The following is a 21,085-nucleotide window of genomic DNA, read 5'->3' as shown; positions in this document are numbered from 1 at the left end:
TTGTACAATGGCCATTATGCGATTTACAGAGCAAAGAATAGATATAATGCAATCCTCAGAGTACGTTACAAAGTTAGAGGGTATTTCTAAGCATGAAAATATGCAACATTTCAGGAGGTAATGTCATAAAAAGAGGCATCAGACCAATAGATCACTGTCTCCATTCAACTGTAATTGCTAAAAATAACTTTAGCTCTCATTTCTGAGAGTGAGAAACTCTAGAAGTTACATTCACGTTTTTAGGAGGCCATATGTAACCTAACTTTTCCAAAGCTGAACTTGAATATAATCTAGTTAGAATTACATCCCCCTAGGACATTTCAGTATAGATTCAGATTCACAAAGCAAAGGAAAAGATAATGTGGTTTTATTCCAAAGCACAGGCTTAAACACATGGCAACACTCATCATTCCCAAAATTCCCAGTTGCTTCATTTGCTCCCAATAGTCAAGTGGCTTCTATCAGAAAATTACATGCAGTCAGAAAATTACAGGAGGCCTGCTTCTTAGGGTGTAATGATCCATTCATCTGATAATTTGCTAAGTGCTTACTCTTTCTACTTGTCATTGTTTCCTTCTTGGTTAGCACATCATGCAAATTGTGACAAGAGATAAAGAAATGGAAACACTCGTGAAAAAACAGGCAAAATAAGGACAAAAAAGTAAGATACAAAATGTCTTTAAAAATAAACTTAATATTTTTAAAACTGCCTTTCATGAAAAACACTAGAGGAGAAATTTAAATGTACTAGTGTAGGCCCTCGGACACTGATTTTCAGATGGTGACGCCATATGGCCCCTGTCACTGGAATTGATACCACTGAACATGGATGCTGGAAACATCCAAGGACAGCCCCAAGTAGCCACCTGGCTGTGGACAAATCCACTCTGTCTCCAGAGACTTCTGTAAGATTCCAACTCTGCTCTTTAAATGTGTGTATATAAGCAACACTGATCTGCAGGCTATTGTTTTATAGGTGAATCCTTGCATTGTTCTGAGGTTGATGTTCTCATTGGTTAGCTATTCTTGCCAGTTTTTACTTTCTTGTTGGCCACTTTTCAGTGTTCACCAGAGCCTGGGGCAGTAGCAGTGGAAACCAAGGAGCTGCCCTGCATTACCCTGTTGCTATGCCTGCTACAACGTGGTGATGAGAAGGCTGGAACTGAAAGCCAAGGAGACTTTCCACTACGAAATGCAAGATAAGCATAGGGACGGCCTCATGTGCCTGGGGAATGTAGCCAATTCTAATATGTCCACAAAGCACCCATGCCAGGTGATCGCGAGTTGTGAAAAACAGGCAGATTTTTAATGTGCTTAATGTATTATAATAGCCAGGATTTTAAATATGTCAGCTCTTTTTGGTGTGATTTAATACAGCTTACTTGAAAGGAAAAATAAAAAATCTATATGAACAGCTTCCAGCCGTTGGCTCTAATTTCCCATGACGGCCCATGACAAGGAACTCGCAACACTATGGAACAGACTTGACTGGATCAGAAAAGGGCTGATTGGAATTTGTGCTCACTCTTCTTTTCCTCCTCACTCTTTCTCAACATTCCTAAGAAACATATCCAATTTTCAGGCCAAGCAGGATGGCAAAAACGACATTTACACTGGATGGCATCTAAAAATATTTTATACCAATTTCAACATTCTAGGAAAATAACTGTATGGTATTCCAATATTAACTGAAGAAAGGAAACATTTCTTCAGAGATGGCTATCTGCTCATGCTCTATGTATTTCCTGTCTTGGATGAAATTTTTCCATTTTTCTCATGAAACCAGTTATAAACCTGGAAAGTCATCTGACATTGCGTTTTAATGAATTTCTTTATTTCTCTTTTGACTTCTTAGGGAAGAAGAGAGTACAGTACAGAGAAATATTCACTCTGTAGGATATAAGATCAGAAAAGCAAGCCCATGATCTATTCACTGTTGAGTACCTAGCTCATTACCTGGCACATGGTAATTGCTTAATAAATTTTTTGCTGTATGTTAAATGACTCTTTCCAATGGGTAAGTCACTGTTTTTCTGCCACTCCCCAATACTCAAGGCTCTAACAAAGATCTTTTTAAAGATACCATGATTTTTATTCTAGAGTTTTCCATCACAACTTTTCTTCTTCTCACTAGTAGCTTTCTCTTATACACCCAAAGGTCAGCTGTCTCTTGAACCCAAAGTTTCAGCTTAATTATGGAACACAAGGGCTTTGAAGTCAGACAGACATGTTCAACAACGTGGTTCTGCCACTTACCTAGTGTGGTTCATCAAACTGCTTAATTTCTCTGAGTCTCATTTTCCCCACCTGTAAAGCATTATAATTATTTCAGAAGGTTATCTATAGATTCAATGAAATAATATGTATAAAACAACAAAGTGCCTGACACACAATAGCCTATTCACGATGACTACTTTGGTAATACTAGTATCATTATTATTATCAACATGAAACTTCAGAATAATCCTGTAACATGCCTTATAAGTTAAATACTGTCACATATCTAACTGAGAAGTTTTCTTGTTCATAAACTATATAAACTGGGTCCTTTTTTTACTGTATAGTATCAAAGGAAATTTGCCTTAGTTTTTGTGCGGTCCAGGGAAAGATAAATACTAAACTATGCTATTTCTTGGATGCAAATTTCTCTAGAGCTTTCTTAAGTAGTCTATATAATGCTTTAATGGTATCACAAACTAGCTGTAATTTTCCCAAAGTCAAACAGCCTGTCAGTGACCACAAAATACAATGGAGAAAATAGTATGCATCCATATGAATTTTCATTGAAATAAAGGTAGAGAGTGTGGAGAGATAAGATCAGATGCTCTTCTAGAAGTTTCCTTGCCCCACACATCTACTTTTCACCTTGTGGCATAGTTAAAGTGATACACACAAGTTTAAGAAGCTCAGCAGAGACTCCTTTACATCAAGCACCATGGGTAGCTAAAAAGGAAATGGGTTGTTCACCTCAAAGGACTTGAGAAGAGATTAATACAGCAAACAAAGAGGTAGAACCACTTGTCAATGCATGAACAGCATGTAGGAAGTGTATCACCACAAATGAGCAGTGGATAAAAACTTGAAAGGGTAGTAGAGTGCTTTATGCTTTAGGTCACTACTCTGAATTAAGTAACTGAACTATAATGATTTGAGCTAATCTAAAATCAATAACAATTGGCACGCATATCTAGGTTCTGAAAATCAGAGGTGAGATGGCATACATCTCATTTTCTCTCTTCCTCTACTCCCAAGTCCCATTGACAGGAAAATGAGCCCCTGTTAGCTCATCCACTCATGTGCTTTCAGCCAGCACCTGAATAATTGTGAATGGTCCTCAAATTTATTTTTGATGTCTCTCCTTCGAGCCCCAGTTCCATTAAATGCTCATTTCTTTTTGGATGTTTCACAAAGACCTTATACCATCCTAAGCAAATCCTACAGTCATTTTTTTAAATTTAGGTTAAACCTTAATCGTGTGTAACTTGTGAACGAGTCTGTAATTTGTGTTCTGAATAAATAGTTAGCCAGCTGCAATTAATTGAGGTCTTCTTGTTAAATTTTATAGTGTCAAACCCTCCTAAACGTATCTACAAATGTATTCATCCTTTCATCTTACATTCATCTTTCCTAAATCAACAATTACCAGCAGGAATATCATAACCTTCATGCTTCCTAAAGTTTGCAATTTTGGTTTCATCTTCAACTCCTCCTCATCTTTGGGGTTGGAGGATGGAAGTTTGGGGGAAGCAATCCGTGTCCTTTACAGTCTACAAGCTCAAAAAGGCTGAGCTAGGAAGCATCCATTGTGGCTTGAGCATTCCCTATAAAAGGCCCTCAGGATAGCTCAGAGATGACAGAGGGCAAAGATGGACGCCTTGGATGCCTTTTAAATCCACATATGCCTGCATCCCACCCTTTAAAGGCATAAGGATTCATTCATTCTTACTTTCAACTCAGAAACAGTAATTGAACAGCTACAAGTGCCAAGCACTGCTTTGCTTTAGGTGATGGAGATGAAGTAGTGAACAAAACCTGCTCTCATGGGGCTTGCATTCTAGAGGGGTCTGTTTCTTGGTAATGAGAAAAACGAGTAAAAATAACAGACCTTACAGTTGGGGTACAATATTTTTTTCAACCTTTCTAAAAGTTCTTAATTGCCAATCTAATTTCTAAGCCAAATTTCATTCCTTCTGTGCAAACTGGCATGGCCAGTCTGACCACCAAATACCAAGGGGCTTTCTTGACTATTCAAGCACATTGTTGGCCAAAGAAAGCAGGCTGCTCTGAAATGACATGGCAAAACATGTAGAGTAATCTTAATCAATTCTTTCAGCCAATTTTAAAGGTATTTATCATGAAGTAGCACAGTCTCGCTAAAATATTTCTTTAAACAAAGAGTGCTTTGTTTCTAAACATTTGAGAAATAAAGGGAGCACCCAGACACTGTGCCTGTTTTGTAAGTTAAAGTGAAAAAATACGACACTGAAACTTGTAGTTGATATCTCTTCAGAAGAGAAATTCATCAGCAAGGTAATAATTCCCAGTAGTTATACAAAGAAACCACAGTCTTCAGGAAAACCACATAACAGAGCATGGAATACTGGGAGCAGCCCACATAATTACTCATGATAGATAACTGTATTAAAAATTAAATATAAATTATTGTGAGCATTATACTTTTGGCACCAGATGAAAAAAGTGCTTTATGTTACTTAAAAGTTTCAATAACTGCCCTAAATTTGGTTCTGTTGAAAGTAAGCCTACCCTGAGTAAATATAAAGCATTTATTATTTGAAGAATTGCTTTCAATACAATTGTAAGTTTAAAAACATCTCTTGAATTTGCTAAAAGTTTCTATAAGACATTGATATTTCTTAACAGTACTAAAAATGGAGACAAAGAGGTGAATTTTAAACAGGGCCTTAAGGAAGATTATTTTAGTATATGAAAATATCTCACAGAGTGTAATAAAACACAAAAATCAATTCCAGATGATTTTTAATCTAAATATAAGAGGGAAAAATAAATCTTAAAAAAAAATAAGAGAACGTCTTCATAACCTTGGAGTAGGCAAAGATTCCTTAAACAGCACAAAAAAATAAAAACTAACCTTTAATGGAAAAAAGATGAATTAAATTATATTAAAATTAGGAATTTCTGTTCATTACTATGAAGAAAATGAAAACGCAACCCACAGAGTGGGAAAAGATGCTTACAACAAAAACTCCAACAAGAGGAGACCTTCAAGATGGTGGAGGAGTAAAATGTGGAGATCACCTTCCTCCCCACAGATACATCAGAAATGCATCTACATGTGGAACAACACCTACAGAACGCCCACTGAACACTGGCAGAAGACCTCAGACCTCCCAAAAGGCAAGAAACTCCCCATGTACATAGGTAGAGCAAAAGAAAAAAGAAAAAACACAGACAAAAGAATAGAGACGGGACCTGCACCTCTGGGAGGGAGCTGTCTTCACAGGTTTCCACACACTAGGAAGCCACTTCACGCCAGAGACTGTGGGTGGCGGAGTGGGGGAGCTTCAGAGCCATGGAGGAGAGCACAGCAATAGGGATGCAGAGGGCAAAGCGGAGAGATTCCCACACAGAGGATCCATGCCGACCAGCACTCACCAGTCTTAGAGGCTTGTCTTCTCACCCGCCAGGGTGGGCGGGGGCTGGGAGCTAAGGCTCGGGCTTCGGAGGTCGGATCCCAGGGAAAGAACTGGGGTTGGCTGCGTGAACACAGCCTGAAGGGGCTAGTGCACCACAGCTAGCTGGGAGGGAGTCCAGGGAAAAGTCTGGACCTGCCTAAGAGGCAAGAGACCACTGTTTTGGGGTGCACGAGGAGAGGGGATTCAGAGCACCACCTAAACGAGCTCCAGAGATGGGCACGAGCTGCGACTACCAGCGTGGACCTGAGAGACGGGCATGAGACACTAAGGCTGCTGCCGCAGCCACCAAGAAGCCTGTGTGCGAGCACAGGTCACTCTCCACACCGTCCCTCCCGGGAGCCTGTGCAGCCCACCACGGCCAGGGTCCCGTGATCCAGGGACAACTTCCCCAGGAGAATGAATGGTGTGCCTCAGGCTGCTGCAACGTCCTGCCGGCAACTGCCGCCACAGGCTCACTCCGCACTCCCTACCCCTCCCTCCCCTCGGCCTGAGTGAGCCGGAGCCCCCGAATCAGCTGCTCCTTTAACCCCATCCTGTCTGAGTGAAGAGAAGTTGCCCTCAAGCGACCTACACACATAGGTGGGGCCAAATCCAAAGCTGAACCCCAGGAGCTGTGAGAACAAAGAAGAGAAAGGGAAATCTCTCCCAGCAGCCTCAGGAGCAGCGAATTAATTCTCCACAATCAACTTGATGTACCCTGCATCTGTGGAACACCTGAATAGACAATGAATCATCCCAAAATTGAGGCAGTGGACTTTGAGAGCAACTGTAGACTTGGGCTTTGCTTTCTGCATCTAATTTGTTTCTGGTTTTATGTTTATCTAAGTTTAGTATTTAGAGTCTATTATCATTGGTAGATTTGTTTATTGATTTGGTAGCTCTCTTCCTCTTTTTTTTTTTTTTTTTTTGTGGTACGCGGGCCTCTCACTGTTGTGGCCTCTCCCGTTGCAGAGCACAGGCTCCGGATGTGCAGGCTCAGCGGCCATGGCTCACGGGCCCAGCCGCTCCGCGGCATGTGGGATCCTCCCAGACCGGAGCACGAACCCGCGTCCCCTGCATCGGCAGGCAGACTCTCAATGACTGCGCCACCAGGGAAGCCCTCTTCCTCCTTTTTTTTTTACATATAGATATATAATTTTTTTTTCCTTTTTCTCCTTTGGTGAGTGTATATGTGTATGCTTCTTTCTCCTTTGGTGAGTGTATATGTGTATGCTTCTTTCTGTGATTTTGTCTGTGTACGTCTCCTTTTACCATTTGTCCTAGGGTTCTGTCTGTCCTTCTTTTGTTTGTTTGTTTTATGGGTTTTTTTTTTTTGGATAGCTTTAGTGCTTCTTATCATTGGTGGATTTGTTTTTTGGTTTCGTTGCTCCCTTCTTTCTTTCTTTCTTACTTTTTCTTTTTTTAATTACTTTTTAATTTTTTTAATTTTTAATAATTTTTTGATTTTTTTATTTTAATAACTTTATTTTATTTTTTCTTTCTTTCTTTCTTTCCTTTTTTTTCCCTTTTCTTCTGAGCCATGTGGCTGACAGGGTCTTGGTGCTCTGGCTGGGTGTCAGGCCTGTGCCTCTGGGGTGGAAGAGCTGAGTTCAGGACATTGGTCCACCAGAGACCTACTGGCTCCATGTAATATCAAATGGCAAAAGATCTCCCACAGGTCTCCATCTCAACGCTAAGGCCCAGCTCCACTCAATGACCAGCAAGCTCCAGTGCTGAACACCCTATGCCAAACAACTAGCAAGACAGGAACGCAACACCACCCATTAGCAGAGAGGCTGCATAAAATCATACTAAGTTCACAGACACCCCAAAACACAGCACCATACGTGGTCCTACACACAAGAAGAACAAGATCCAGCCCCACCCACCAGAACACAGGCACCAGTCCCCCCCACCAGGAAGCCTACGTAACCCACTGAGCCAACCCCAGCCACTAGGGGCAGACACCAAAAGCAACAGGAACTACGAACCTGCAGCCTGTGAAAAGGAGACCACAAACACAGTAAGCTGAGCAAAATGAGAAGATAGAGAAACACACAGCAGATGAAGGAGCAAGGTAACGATCCACCAGACCAAACAAATGAAGAGGAAATAGGCAGTCTACCTGAAAAAGAACTCAGAGTAATGAGAGTAAAGATGATCCAAAATCTTGGAAAGAGAATGGAGGAAATACAAGAAATGATTAACAAGCACCTAGAAGAACTAAATAGCAAACAAACACTGATGAACAACACAAAAAATGAAATTAAAAATTCTCTACAAGGAGTCAATACCAGAATAACTGAGGCAGAAGAACAGATAAGTGAACTGGAAGATAAAAGAGTGGAAATAACTACCACAGAGCATAATTAAGAAAAAAGAAAATAAAGAATTGAGGACACTCTCACAGACTTCTGGGACAACATTAAATGCACCAACATTTGAATTATAGGAGTCCCAAAAGAAGAAGAGAAAAAGAAAGGGACAGAGAAAATATTTGAAGAGATTATAGTTCAACACTTCCCTAATATGGGAAAGGAAACAGTCAAAAATCCAGGAAGCACAGAGAGTTCCATACAGGATAAATCCAAGCAGAAACATGACAAGACACATTTTAATCAAACTATCAAAAATTAAATTCAAAGAAAAAATATTAAAAGCAGCAAGGGAAAAAACAGCAAATAACATACAAGGGAATCCCCATAAGGTTAACCGTGGATCCTTCAGCAGAAACTTTGCAAGCCAGAAGGGAGTGGCAGGACATATTTAAAGTGATGAAAGGGAAAGAACTACAACTAAGATTACTCTATCCAGCAAGGATCTCAGTCAGATTTGATGAAGAAATTTAAAACTTTACAGAGAAGCAAAAGCTAAGAGAATTCAGCACCACAAAACCAGCTTTACAATAAATGCTAAAGGAACTTCTCTAGGCAGGAAACACAAGAAAAGGAAAAGACCTACAATAACAAACCCAAAACAGTTAAGAAAATGGTAATAGGAATATACATATTGATAATAACCTCGAATGTAAATGGATTAAATGCTCCAACCAAAAGACATAGACTGGCTGAATGGATACAAAAACAAGACCCGTATATATGCTGTCTACAAGAGACCCACTTCAGACCTAGAGACACATACAGACTGAAAGTGAGGGGATGGAAAAAGATATGCCATGCAAAATGAAATCAAAAGAAAGCTGGAGAAGCAAATCTCATATCAGACAAAATAGACTGTAAAATAAAGACTCTTACAAGACACAAAGAGGGACACTACATAAAGATGAAGGGATCAATCCAAGAAGAAGATATAACAATGGTAAATATTCATGCACCCAACACAGGAGCACCTAAATACATAAGGCAAATGCTAAGAGCCATAAAAGGGGAAATTGACAGTAACACAATCATAGTAGGGGACTTTAACACCCCACTTTCACCAATGGACAGATCATCCAAAATGAAAATCAATAAGGAAACACAAGCTTTAAACGATGCATTAAACAAGATGGACTTAACTGATATTTATAGAAAGTTCCATCCAAAAACAACAGAATACACTTTCTTCTCAAGTGCTCATGGAACATTCTCCAGGATAGATCATATCTTGGGTCACAAATCAAGCCTTGGTAAATTTAAGAAAATTGAAATGTTATCAAGTATCTTTTCCAACCACAATGTTATGAGACTAGATATCAATTACAGGAAAAAAATCTGTAAAAAATACAAACACATGGAAGCTAAACAATACACTACTAAAGAATCAAGAGATCACTGAAGAAATCAAAGTGGAAATCAAAAAATACCTAGAAACAAAAGGCAATGAAAACACGATGACCAAAAACCTATAGGATGCAGCAAAAGCAATTCTAAGAGGGAAGTTTATAGCAATAAAATCCTACCTCAAGAAACAAGAAACATCTCAAATTCACACCTAACCTTACATCTAAAGCAGTTAGAGAAAGAATGACAAAAAACCTCCAAGTTAGCAGAAGGAAAGAAATCATAAAGATCAGATCAGAAAAAAATGAAAAAGAAATGAAGGAAACAATAGCAAAGATGAATAAAACTAAAAGCTGATTCTTTGAGAAGATAAACAAAATTGATAAAACATTAGCCAGACTCATCAAGAAAAAGAGGGAGAAGACTCAAATCAATAGAATTAGAAATGAAAAATGAGAAGTAACAACTGACACTGCAGAAATACAAATGATCATGAGAGATTACTACAAGCAACAATATGCCAATAAAATGGACAAACTAGAAGAAATGAACAAATTCTTAGAAAAGTACAACCTTCCAAGACTGAACCAGGAAGAAACAGAAAATAAAAAATGACCAATCACAAACACTGGAATTGAGACTGTGATTAAAAATCTTCCAACAAACAAAAGCCCAGGACCAGATGGCTTCACAGGCGAATTCTATCAAACACTTAGAGAAGAGCTAACACCTATCCTTCTCAAACTCTTCCAAATATAGCAGAGGGAGGAAAACTCCCAAACTCACTCTATGAGGCCACCATCACCCTGATACCAAAACCAGACAAAGATGTCACAAAGAAAGAAAACTTTCTTAGGCCAATATCACTGATGAACATAGATGCAAAAATCCTCAACAAAATACTAGCAAACAGAATCCAACAGCACATTCAAAGAATCATACACTATGATCAAGTGGGGTTTATCCCAGGAATGCAAGGATCCTTCAGTATACGCAAATCAATCAATGTGGTAAACCATATTAACAAATTGAAGGAGAAAAACCAAATGAACATCTCAACAGATGCAAAAAAAAGCTTTTGACAAAATTCAACACCCATTTATGATAAATACCCTCCAAAAGGTAGGTGTAGCGGAAACTTACCTCAACATAATAAAGGCCATATATGACAGACCCACAGCCAACATCATTCTCAATGGTGAAAACTGAAACCATTTCCTCTAAGATCAGGAACAAGACAAGGTTGCCCACTCTCACCACTATTATTCAACTTAGTTTTGTAAGTTTTAGCCATAGAAATCAGAGAAGAAAAAGAAATAAAAGGAATCCCAATCAGAAAAGAAGAAGTAAAGCTGTCACTGTTTGCAGATGACATGATACTATACATAGAGAATCCTAGAGACACTGCCAAAAAACTACTAGAGCTAATCAATGAATTTGGTAAAGTAGCAGGATACACAATAAGTGCACAGAAATCTCTTGCAATCCTATACACTAATGATGAAAAATCTGACAGAGAAATTAAGGAAACACTCCCATTTACCACTGCAACAAAAAGAATAAAATACCTAGCAATAAACCTACCTAAGGAGACCAAAGACCTGTATGCAGAAAACTATAAGACACTGATGAAAGAAATTAAAGATAATACAAACAGACGGAGAGATATACCATCTTCTTGGATTGGAAGAATCAATATTGTGAAAATGAATCTACTACCCAAAGCAATCTACAGATTCAGTGCAATCCATATCAAACTACCAATGGCATTTTTCACAGAACTAGAACAAAAACTTTCACAATTTATATGGAAACACAAAAGACCCCAAATAGCCAAAGCAATCTTGAGAAAGAAAAATGGAGCAGGAGGAAGTGGGCTCCCTGACATCAGAGTATACTACAAAGCCACAGTAATCAAGACAGTATGGTACTGGCACAAAAACAGAAATATAGGTCAATGGAACAGGATAGAAAGCCCAGAGATAAACCCACACACATATGGTCACCTTATTTTTATTATTATTATCTTTTTTTGTGGTACGTGGGCCTCTCACTCTTGTGGCCTCTCCCATTGCGGAGCACAGGCTCCAGACGCGCAGGCTCAGTGGCCATGGCTCACAGGCCTAGCCGCTCCACGGCATATGTGGTCTTCCCAGACCAGGGCACGAACCCGTATCCTCTGCATTGGCAGGCAGACTCTCAACAACTGCACCACCAGGGAAGCCCTGGTCACCTTATTTTTGATAAAGGAGGGAAGAATATACAATGGAGAAAAGACAGCCTCTTCAATAAGTGGTGCTGGGAAAACTGAACAGCTACATGTAAAAGAATGAAATTAGAACACTCCCTCACACCATACACAAAAATAAATTAAAAATGGGTTAGAGACCTAAATGTAAGACCAGACACTATAAAACTCTTAGAGGAAAACATAGGAAAAACACTCTTTGACATAAACCACAGCAAGATCTTTTCTGACCCACCTCCTAGAGTAATGGAAATAAAACAAAAAATAAACAAATTGGACCTAATTAAACTTCAAAGCTTTTGCACAGCAAAGGAGACCATAAACAAAACAAAAAGACAACCCTCAGAATGGGAGAAAATATTTGCTAATGTAACAACAGACAAAGGATTTATCTCCAAAATATACAAACAGCTCGTGGAGCTCAATATCAAAAAAACAAACAATTCAATTAAAAAATGGGCAGAAGACCTAAATAGACATTTCCCCAAAGACATACAGATGGCCAAGAGGCACATGAAAATATGCTCAACATCGCTAATTATTAGAGAAATGCCAATAAAAACTACAATGAGATATCACCTCACACCAGTCAGAATGGCCATTAAGAAAAAATCTGGAAAGGGTGTGGTGAAAAGTGAACTCTCCTGCACTGCTGGTGGGGATGTAAATTGATACAGCTACTGTGGAGAACAGTATGGATGTTCCTTAAAAAACTAAAAATAGATGGAACTACCATATGACTCAGCAATCCCACTATTGGGCATATACCCTGAGAAAACCATAATTCAAAAAGAGACATGTACCACAATGTTCACTGTAACACTATTTACAATAGCCAGGACATGGAAGCAACCTAAGTGTCCATCGACAGATGAATGGATAAAGAAGATGTGGCACATATATACAATGGAATGTTACTCAGCCATAAAAAGAAACGAAACTGATTTATTTGTAGTGAGGTGGGTGGACCTAGAGTCTGTCATACAGAGTGAAGTAAGTCAGAAAGAGAAAAACAATCACCATATGCTCACACATATATATGGAATCTAAAAGAAAGAAAAAAAAAGGGTCATGAAGAACCTAGTGGCAGGACGGGAATAAAGACACAGACCTACTACAGAATGGACTTGAGGACATGGGGAAGGTGAAGGGTAAGCTGGGACAAAGTGAGAGAGTGGCATGTACATATATATACTACTAAATGTAAAACCGATAGCTAGTGGGAAGCAGCCGCATAGCACAGGGAGATCAGCTCGGTGCTTTGTGACCCCCTAGAGGGGTGGGATAGGGAGGGTGGGAGGGAGGAAGACGAGAGAGGAAAGAGATATGGGAATATATGTATATGTATAGCTGACTCACTTTGTTATAAAGCAGAAACTAACACACCATTGTAAAGCAATTACACTCCAATAAAGATGTTAAAAAAAAAGGAGAATCAACAATTGAAATTCAGTATGAACAACATAAAAAAAAAACTCCAACAAACAACGGATGCCCAGAATAAATAAAGAATTCCTAAAACTTAATAAGAAAGAGAAAGACAACCCAATAGAAAAAAGAGCAAAAGACTTTAACACAGACTTCACATTAAAAGATATCCAAATGGCCAATAAACTTATGGAAAGGAGCTCAACTTCATTAGCTGCTAGGGAAAGGTAAATTAAAACCACAAGAAGATAACCTTCCTTTTCAATCCATATGGCTGAAATTTAAAAGAAGGAGGCTAATACCAAATGGAGCAACTGGCATTCTCCTATGCTGCTGACAGGAGGGTCAATTGGTACAAATATTTTGTAAAACTGTTTGGCAGCATCTGCTAAGCAAAGGTTTTCAAAGTGTGGTCCCTGGACCAGGAGCATCAGCATCACCTGGAACTTTTCAGAAGTACAAATTCTCAGGCCTCACCCCCGACCTACTGAATCAGAAACTCCAGGCGAATCCCAGAGATCTGTGGTTGAACAAGCCCTCCTGGTAATCTGATTCACGTGAATTCTTGAGAACCACTGTGCTAAAGCTAAACGTATGTGTACCCTGTAACCCAGAAATTGTACTCTTAGATAGAGGTAACAGAAATGTGTACAAATATTCCTCAAAAAATACGTACAAGCATGTTCACAGTAGCACCACTTATAATAACCCTAAACTGGAAACTAGCTAAACGCCCATCATCGGTACAATGGATAAATAAACTGTGATATGGTTACTTCATAGAAATCCGTACAGCAGTGAGGATGAGAAGTCTACAGTTTCATGCAACAATTTAGATGAATAAAAGAAACCAACACAAAGCAATACATCATGTATGATTCCATTTATATAAAGTACAAAAGTAAGTCAGGATAATGGTTAGACTTGGGAGAGACCAGTGGGTAGAAACTGGACAGGGGGTGGAGGAGGGCTTCTGGATGCAATTAAGGTTCTGTTTCTTGATCAAGGATTGTTCAGTTTATGAAAATTCATTCAGCTTGTAATATTCATTGTAGACTTGTAATATGTGTACATTACTGTGTCTATACACAAAGGTTTTTTTAACTTGATTAAAATAATTACTTTCAAGTTGCATAGGTGAGAATTACTTCAGGTAATATATTTGTATTGGAAAAAGTTTAGGATGTTAAAGACTAATGAAGAACATCAAAAATAATATACTACTATGGGGAAAATTTATCCATATGGCAGCAGGAGCAGGGTGGGGAGGAAGATGCAAGATCATACACCAATGAAAGCTTCCCTGGAAGGCTGCATCTAGGTGCTAAAAATAGTCCCTGGGGTCTGGTTGGGCAGTAGAAACCCAGCAGTGGGTGTAGCTTGGTAAATCTAAGCTTTAAGAAGGAAAATGTAAGCCCTACATTTCTACATCCCTTCACACCATAGGAATTTTCAGTGGTCGTAGTTGCAGCAGCCGTCAAAGGAGAAAAGTGGAAACAGTCAAACACATTAGTTCATGTTCGCTTCTGATTGAAGTTTCTTAATATTTTGCCAGCAGAGTCAGTGGATTTTAAAAAAGACAATGAATGTTCACATCTCCGTCACAGCAAAGCCTTCATTCCACCTCGAACTCTCTTTTGAGTAGCTTCTGGGCTCTGGTTTAGACATGGGTTCAGCCTGATGTTTACTAACAGGGATGTTGACCTTGGCCAATTACGTCACTTGGGTAACTCAATATGAACAACACACCTACACTTTTTTTCCTTTTTTAAAAAATGTTCTCTTAGTTTTTATTTTTTGAAAAAGTAATTTGCTTGCATGGTTAGAAACTCAAAAATTACAAAGGGTTATATGGAAAAATGCCTCCCTTCTTAACTCATCTCCCAGGATTAGAGGTAACCAATGTTACCAGTTTCCTATGTAACTTTCCAGAGACTGAATATTTGTTGGAAAAAATCTATAGCTATATCTCTATATTCCATCGTATCCTCACCTCTTTTCCATACCATTGAAAGCATATCAAACTGCTCTGCATTTAACATTTAAATCTTCCAACAGTTAAAAAGGGGCATCTCCTTTTTTATAGCTGCACAGTCATCCATTGTATGAATGAATGAACATGCCACTATTTAACCACGTTAACAGATATTTATGTCTATTCATCTTTGCTTATTGAAAATAGTGCTATAATGGATATTTTTCTACATATGTGTCTGTAAACATGTGTGTGTATACCTGAGGATAAATTCCTTATTTCTCAATTTTTTGTTAACCTCTTCAGTTAAAAAAAAAAATTCCAGACCTATAGAAAAACTGCAAGAATATCACATTGAACTTCTAATATTTTGATATAAATTTCTTTAGCATTGCAACCCACTAACAATTTTATATGGAGAGATACATGTTTCCACTGAATCCTAAGAAAGTAAGAGGACGTGGGTATTTGAAGGTGGTTTAAAAATAAAATAAAATAAAATAAAATAAATTAAATTAAATTGCAGCCTGTAGGAGGGCAAGAAATGCAGAAGAGGGATGTTAAGAGTCCCAGTGACAGCCAACCTCATGTGGCTGTCCCCAGGTATATATGGTCTCTCAATGCCTACACACTAGGATGGAGGTGGCAAACTTTTTCTGTAAAGGACCAAATAGTAAATATTTTAGATGTTACAGTCCTTAGAGGCTCAGCCACAATTATTCAACCCCACTGCTGTAGCATGTAAGTCATCATAGATAATACATCAAATAAATGAGCGTGCCTGTGACCTACCTTCATTCACAAAACTGTTTACAAAAACAGGCTGAGGGCTGCGTTTGGCCTACTGGCCATAACTTGCCAACCTATACTCTTAAAGGTGACATGAAAATTACTCCTTTTTAAAGGAGATCAGCCTCTAGACTCACTCCAAAGGTAGAAAACCACGTTCAGCTATCCAAAATCAATCATAAGCACTAGTTGCTGGTCTCTGACCTCAGATAATTAGACTGTCATTCTCAGCATTAAATCAAGTTCCATTGTTCTTCTTAAAGCATTTCGGGTTTGCACTGCTATCAACTGTCTCTGTAAGGTACTGGCATTGGCACTGTCCCTGAATAGTCCTGAATGTACCCACACAGGTGAGCAGGAAGAGTGAGTCCACCTAAAGGCAGGCACCCATTGAGCCTACAGCCTTGGGAACGGGTATGTATCAGCCTGAAATCACATTATATCACCCCGGAGAGAAAATATTATTTTGACACTTGGACCTTCACACAACACAACAGAAAGTATAGCTGAGAGTCCCAAGCAATATGGTCTCAATGATTTAAAATACAAAGATGTCTTCCAACCAGTTTCATAAATGAAATCTTTCTGGTTGATTTCTTTGTGTTTTGTTTTTGTTTTTGTTTTTTTAGATCTTTATTGGAGTATAATTGCTTCACAATGCTGTGTTAGCTTCTGTTGTACAACAAAGTGAATCAGCTATATGTATACATATATCCCCATATCCCCTCCCTCTTGAGCCTCCCTCCCACCCTCCCTATCCCACCCCTCTAGGTCATCACAAAGTAACAAGCTGATCTCCCTGTGCTATGCAGCTGCTTCCCACTAGCTATCTATTTTACACTTGGTAGTGTATATATGTCCATGTCACTCTCTCACTTCATCCCAGCTTCCCCCTGCCACCCCGTGTCCTCAAGTCCATTCTCTATGTCTACATCTTTATTCCTGCCCTGCCACTAGATTCATCAGTACCTTTTTTTTCTTTTAGATTCCATATATATGTGTTAGCATATGGTGATTGTTTTTCTCTTTCTGACTTATTTTACTCTGTATGACAGACTCTAGGTCCACCCAACTCACTACAAATAAATCAGTTTCGTTTCTTTTTGTGGCTGAGTAACATTCCATTGTATATATATGCCACATCTTCTTTATCCATTCATCTGTCGATGGACACTTAGGTTGCTTCCATGTCCTGGCTATTGTAAATAGTGTTACAGTGAACATTGTGGTACATGTCTCTTTTTGAATTATGGTTTTCTCAGGGTATATGCCCAATAGTGGGATTGCTGAGTCATATGGTAGTTCTATTTTTAGTTTTTTAATGAAAATCTATACTGTTCTCCACTGTGGCTGTATCAATTTACATTCCCACCAGCAGTGCAGGAGAGTTCACTTTTCACCACACCCTTTCCAGTTTTTTTCTTAATGGCTATTCTGACTGGTGTGGGGTGATATCTCATTGTAGTTTTTATTGGCATTTCTCTAATAATTAGCGATGTTGAGCATATTTTCATGTGCCTCTTGGCCATCTGTATGTCTTCTTTGGGGAAATGTCTATTTAGGTCTTCTGCCCATTTTTTAATTGAATCGTTTGTTTTTTTTTGATATTGAGCTCCACGAGCTGTTTGTATATTTTGGAGATTAATCCTTTGTCTGTTGTTACATTAGCAAATATTTTCTCCCATTCTGAGGATTGTCTTTTTGTCTTGTTTATGGTCTCCTTTGCTGTGCAAAAGCTTTGAAGTTTAATTAGGTCTGATTTGTTTATTTTTTGTTTTATTTCCATTACTCTAGGAGGTGGGTCAGAAAAGATCTTGCTGTGGTTTATGTCAAAGAGTGTTTTTCCTATGTTTTCCTCTAAGGGTTTTATAGTGTCTGGTCTTACATTTAGGTCTCTAACCCATTTTTAATTTTTTTGTGTGTATGGTGTGAGGGAGTGTTCTAATTTCATTCTTTTACATGTAGCTGTTCAGTTTTCCCAGCACCACTTATTGAAGGGGCTGTCTTTTCTCCAGTGTATGTTCTTGTCTCCTTTGTCATAAATTAGTTGACCATATGAGCATGGGTTTATCTCTGGGCTTTCTATCCTGTACCATTGATCTATATTTCTGTTTTTGTGCCAGCACCATACTGTCTTGATTACTGTAGCTTTGTATTATAGTTTGAAGTCAGAGAGCCTGATCCCTCCAGCTCTGTTTTTCTTTCTCAAGATTGCTTTGGCTATTTGGGGTCTTTTGTGTTTCCATACAAATTGTAAAATTTTTGTTCTAGTTCTGTGAAGAATGCCATTGGTAGTCTGATAGGGATTACATTGAATCTTTAGATTGCTTTGGGTAGTATAGTCATTTTCACAACATTGATTGTTCCAATCCAAGAACATGGTATATTTCTCCATCATTTTATGTCATCTTTGATTTCTTTCATCAGTGTTTTATAGTTTTCTGAGTGCAAGTTTTTCACCTCCTTAAGTAGGTTTATTCCTAGGTATTTTATTCTTTTTGTTGTGATGGTAAATGGGATTGTTTCCTTAATTTCTCTTTTGGATTTTCATTGTTAGTGTATAGGAATGCAAGAGATTTTTGTGCATTAATTTTGTATCCTGCCACTGTACCAAATTCATTGATTAGCACTAGTAGTTTTCTCATGGCATCTTTAGGATTCTCTATGTATAGTATCATGTCATCTGCAAACAGTGGCAATTTTACTTGTTCGTTTCCAAGTTGTGTTCCTTTTATTTCTTTTTCTTCTCTGATTGCTGTGGCTAGGACTTCCAAAACTATGTTGAATAAGAATGGCGAGAGTGGACATCCTTATCTTGTTCCTGATCTTAATGGAAATGCTTTCAGTTTTTCACCATTGAGAACGATGTTGGCTGTGGGTTTGTCATATATGGCCTTTATTATGTTGGGGTAGGTTCCCTCTATGCCCGTTTTCTGGAAAGTTTTTATCATAAATAGGTATTGAATTTTGTCAAAAGCTTTTTCTGCATCTATTGATATGATATGGTTTTTATTCCTTAATTTGTTAATATGGTGTATCACATTGATTTGCATATATTGAAGAATCCTTGCATTCCTGGGATAAACCCCACTTGATCATGGTGTATGATCCTTTTAATATGTTGTTGGATTCTGTTTGCTAGTATTTTGTTCAGCATTTTTGCCTCTATGTTCATCAGTGATACTGGTCTACAATTTTCTTTTCTTGTGATATTTTTTTCTGGTCTTGGTATCAGGGTGATGGTGACTTTGTAGAATGAATTTGGGAATGTTCCTCCCTTTGCAATTTTTTGGAAGAGTTTGAGAAGGATCAGTGTTAGCTCTTCTCTAAATGTTTGATAGAATTCTCCTGTGAAGCCATCTGGTCCTGGACTTTTGTTCGTTGGAAAATTTTTAATTAGAGTTTCAATTTCATTACTTGTGATGCATCTGTTTATATTTTCTAATTCTTTCTGGTTCAGTCTTGGAAAATTGTACCTTTCCAAGGAGTTGTCCATTTCTTAGTGGTTGTTCATTTTATTGGCATATAGTTGTTTGTAGTAATCCTTTATATTTCTGCATTGTCAGTTGTGATTTCTCCTTTTTCATTTCTAATTTTATTGATTTGCGTCCTCTCCCTGTTTTTCTTGATGAGTCTGGCAAAGGGTTTATCAATTTTGTTTATCTTCACAAAGAACCAGCTTTTAGTTTTATTGATCTTTGCTATTGTTTTCTTCATTTCTATTTCATTTATTTCTGCTCTGATATTTATGCCTTCTTTCTTTCTACTGACTTTGGGTTTTCTTTGTTCTTCTTTCTCTAGTTGCTTTAGGTGTAGGGTTAGATTGTTTATTTGAGACTTTTCTGTTTCTTGAGGTGAGACTGAATTGTTAAAGCTTCCCCCTTAGAACTGCTTTTGCTGTGTCCCATAGCTTTTGGGTCGTTGTGTTTTCATTGTCATTTCTTTCTATGTACTTTTTAAATTTCTTCTTTGATTTCTTTAGTGATCTCTTGACTATTTAGTAGTGCACTGTTTAGCCTCCATGTATTTGGTGGTTTTTACGGGGTTTTTTTCCTGTAATTGATTTCCAATCTCATAGCATTGTGGTCAGAAAAGATGCTTGATAAAATTTCAATTATCTTAAATTTTCCAAGCCTTGACTTGTGACCCAAGATGTGATCTATCCTGGACGATGTTCCATGTGCACTTGAGAAGAAAGTGTATTCTGCCACTTGTGGGTGAAATGTTCTATAAATATCAATTAAATCTATCTCATCTATGGTGTCATTTAAAGTTTGTGTTTCCTTATTTATTTTCTGTTTGGATGATCTGTCCATTAGTGTAAGTGGGGTATTAAAGTCCCCTACTATTGATGTGTTACTGTTGATTTCCCCTTTCATGGCTCTTAGCATTTGCCTTATGTATCGAGGTGCTCCTATGTAGGGTGCATAAACATTTATAATTGTTATATCTTCTTCTTGGACTGACCCCTTGATCATTATGTAGTGTCCCTCCTTATCTCTTGTAACAGTCTTTATTTTAAAGTCTATTTTATCTGATACAAGTATTGCTACTCCAGCTTTCTTTTCATTTCCATTTGCATGGAATATCTTTTTCCATCCCTTCACTTTCAGTCTGTATGTGTCCCTAGGTCTGAAAAGGGTCTCTTGTAGACAGCATATATATGGGTCTTGTTTTTGTATCCATTCAGCCAGTCTGTGTCTTTTGGTTGAAGCATTTAATCCATTTACATTCAAGGTTATTATCAATATGTATGTTCCTATTACCATTTGCTTAATTGTTTTTGGCTGGTTTTTGTGGGTCTTTTTCTTCTCTTGTGTTTCCCACCTAGAGAAGTTTCTTTAGCATTTGTTGTAAAGCTGGTTTGGTGGTGCTGAATTATCTTAGCTTTTGCTTGTCTGAAAAGCTTTTGATTTCTCCATCGAATCTGAATGAGATCCTTGCTGGGTAGAGTAATCTTGGTTATAGGTTTTTCTCTTTCATCACTTTAAGTATATCCTGCCACTCGCTTCTGGCCTGTAGAGTTTCTACTGAAAAATCAGCTGATAACCTTATGGGGATTCATTTGTATGTATTTTTTGTTTTCCTGTTGCTGCTTTTAATATTTTTTCTTTGAATTTGTTAGTTTGATTAATATGTGTCTTGGCGTGTTTCTCCTAGGGGTTATCCTGTATGGGACTCTCTGTGCTTCCTGGACTTGGGTGACTACCTCCTTTCCCATGTTAGGGAAGTTTTCCACTATAATCTTTTCAAATATTTTCTCAGTCCC

The 21,085-nt window shown here is 38.1% G+C and overlaps 1 protein-coding gene across 8 annotated transcripts in view; it reads right to left on the bottom strand.

The window, feature by feature from the left end:
• The window catches only part of SETD4 (SET domain containing 4), a 431,158-nt gene that overhangs the window by 141,765 nt on the left and 268,308 nt on the right, over positions 1-21,085 (bottom strand). For all 8 annotated transcript variants that reach the window (XR_014015954.1, XR_014015955.1, XR_014015956.1 and 5 more), the window contains one exon: positions 2,257-2,307. The gene's annotated coding sequence lies outside the window, so the exon portion shown is untranslated. The remainder of the gene's footprint in view (positions 1-2,256; positions 2,308-21,085) is intronic.

This window comes from Mesoplodon bidens (assembly GCF_964165515.1).
Source record: "Mesoplodon bidens genome assembly, chromosome: 5".
NCBI lineage: Eukaryota > Metazoa > Chordata > Mammalia > Artiodactyla > Ziphiidae > Mesoplodon > Mesoplodon bidens.
This window is presented reverse-complemented; position numbering and strand designations above follow the sequence as displayed.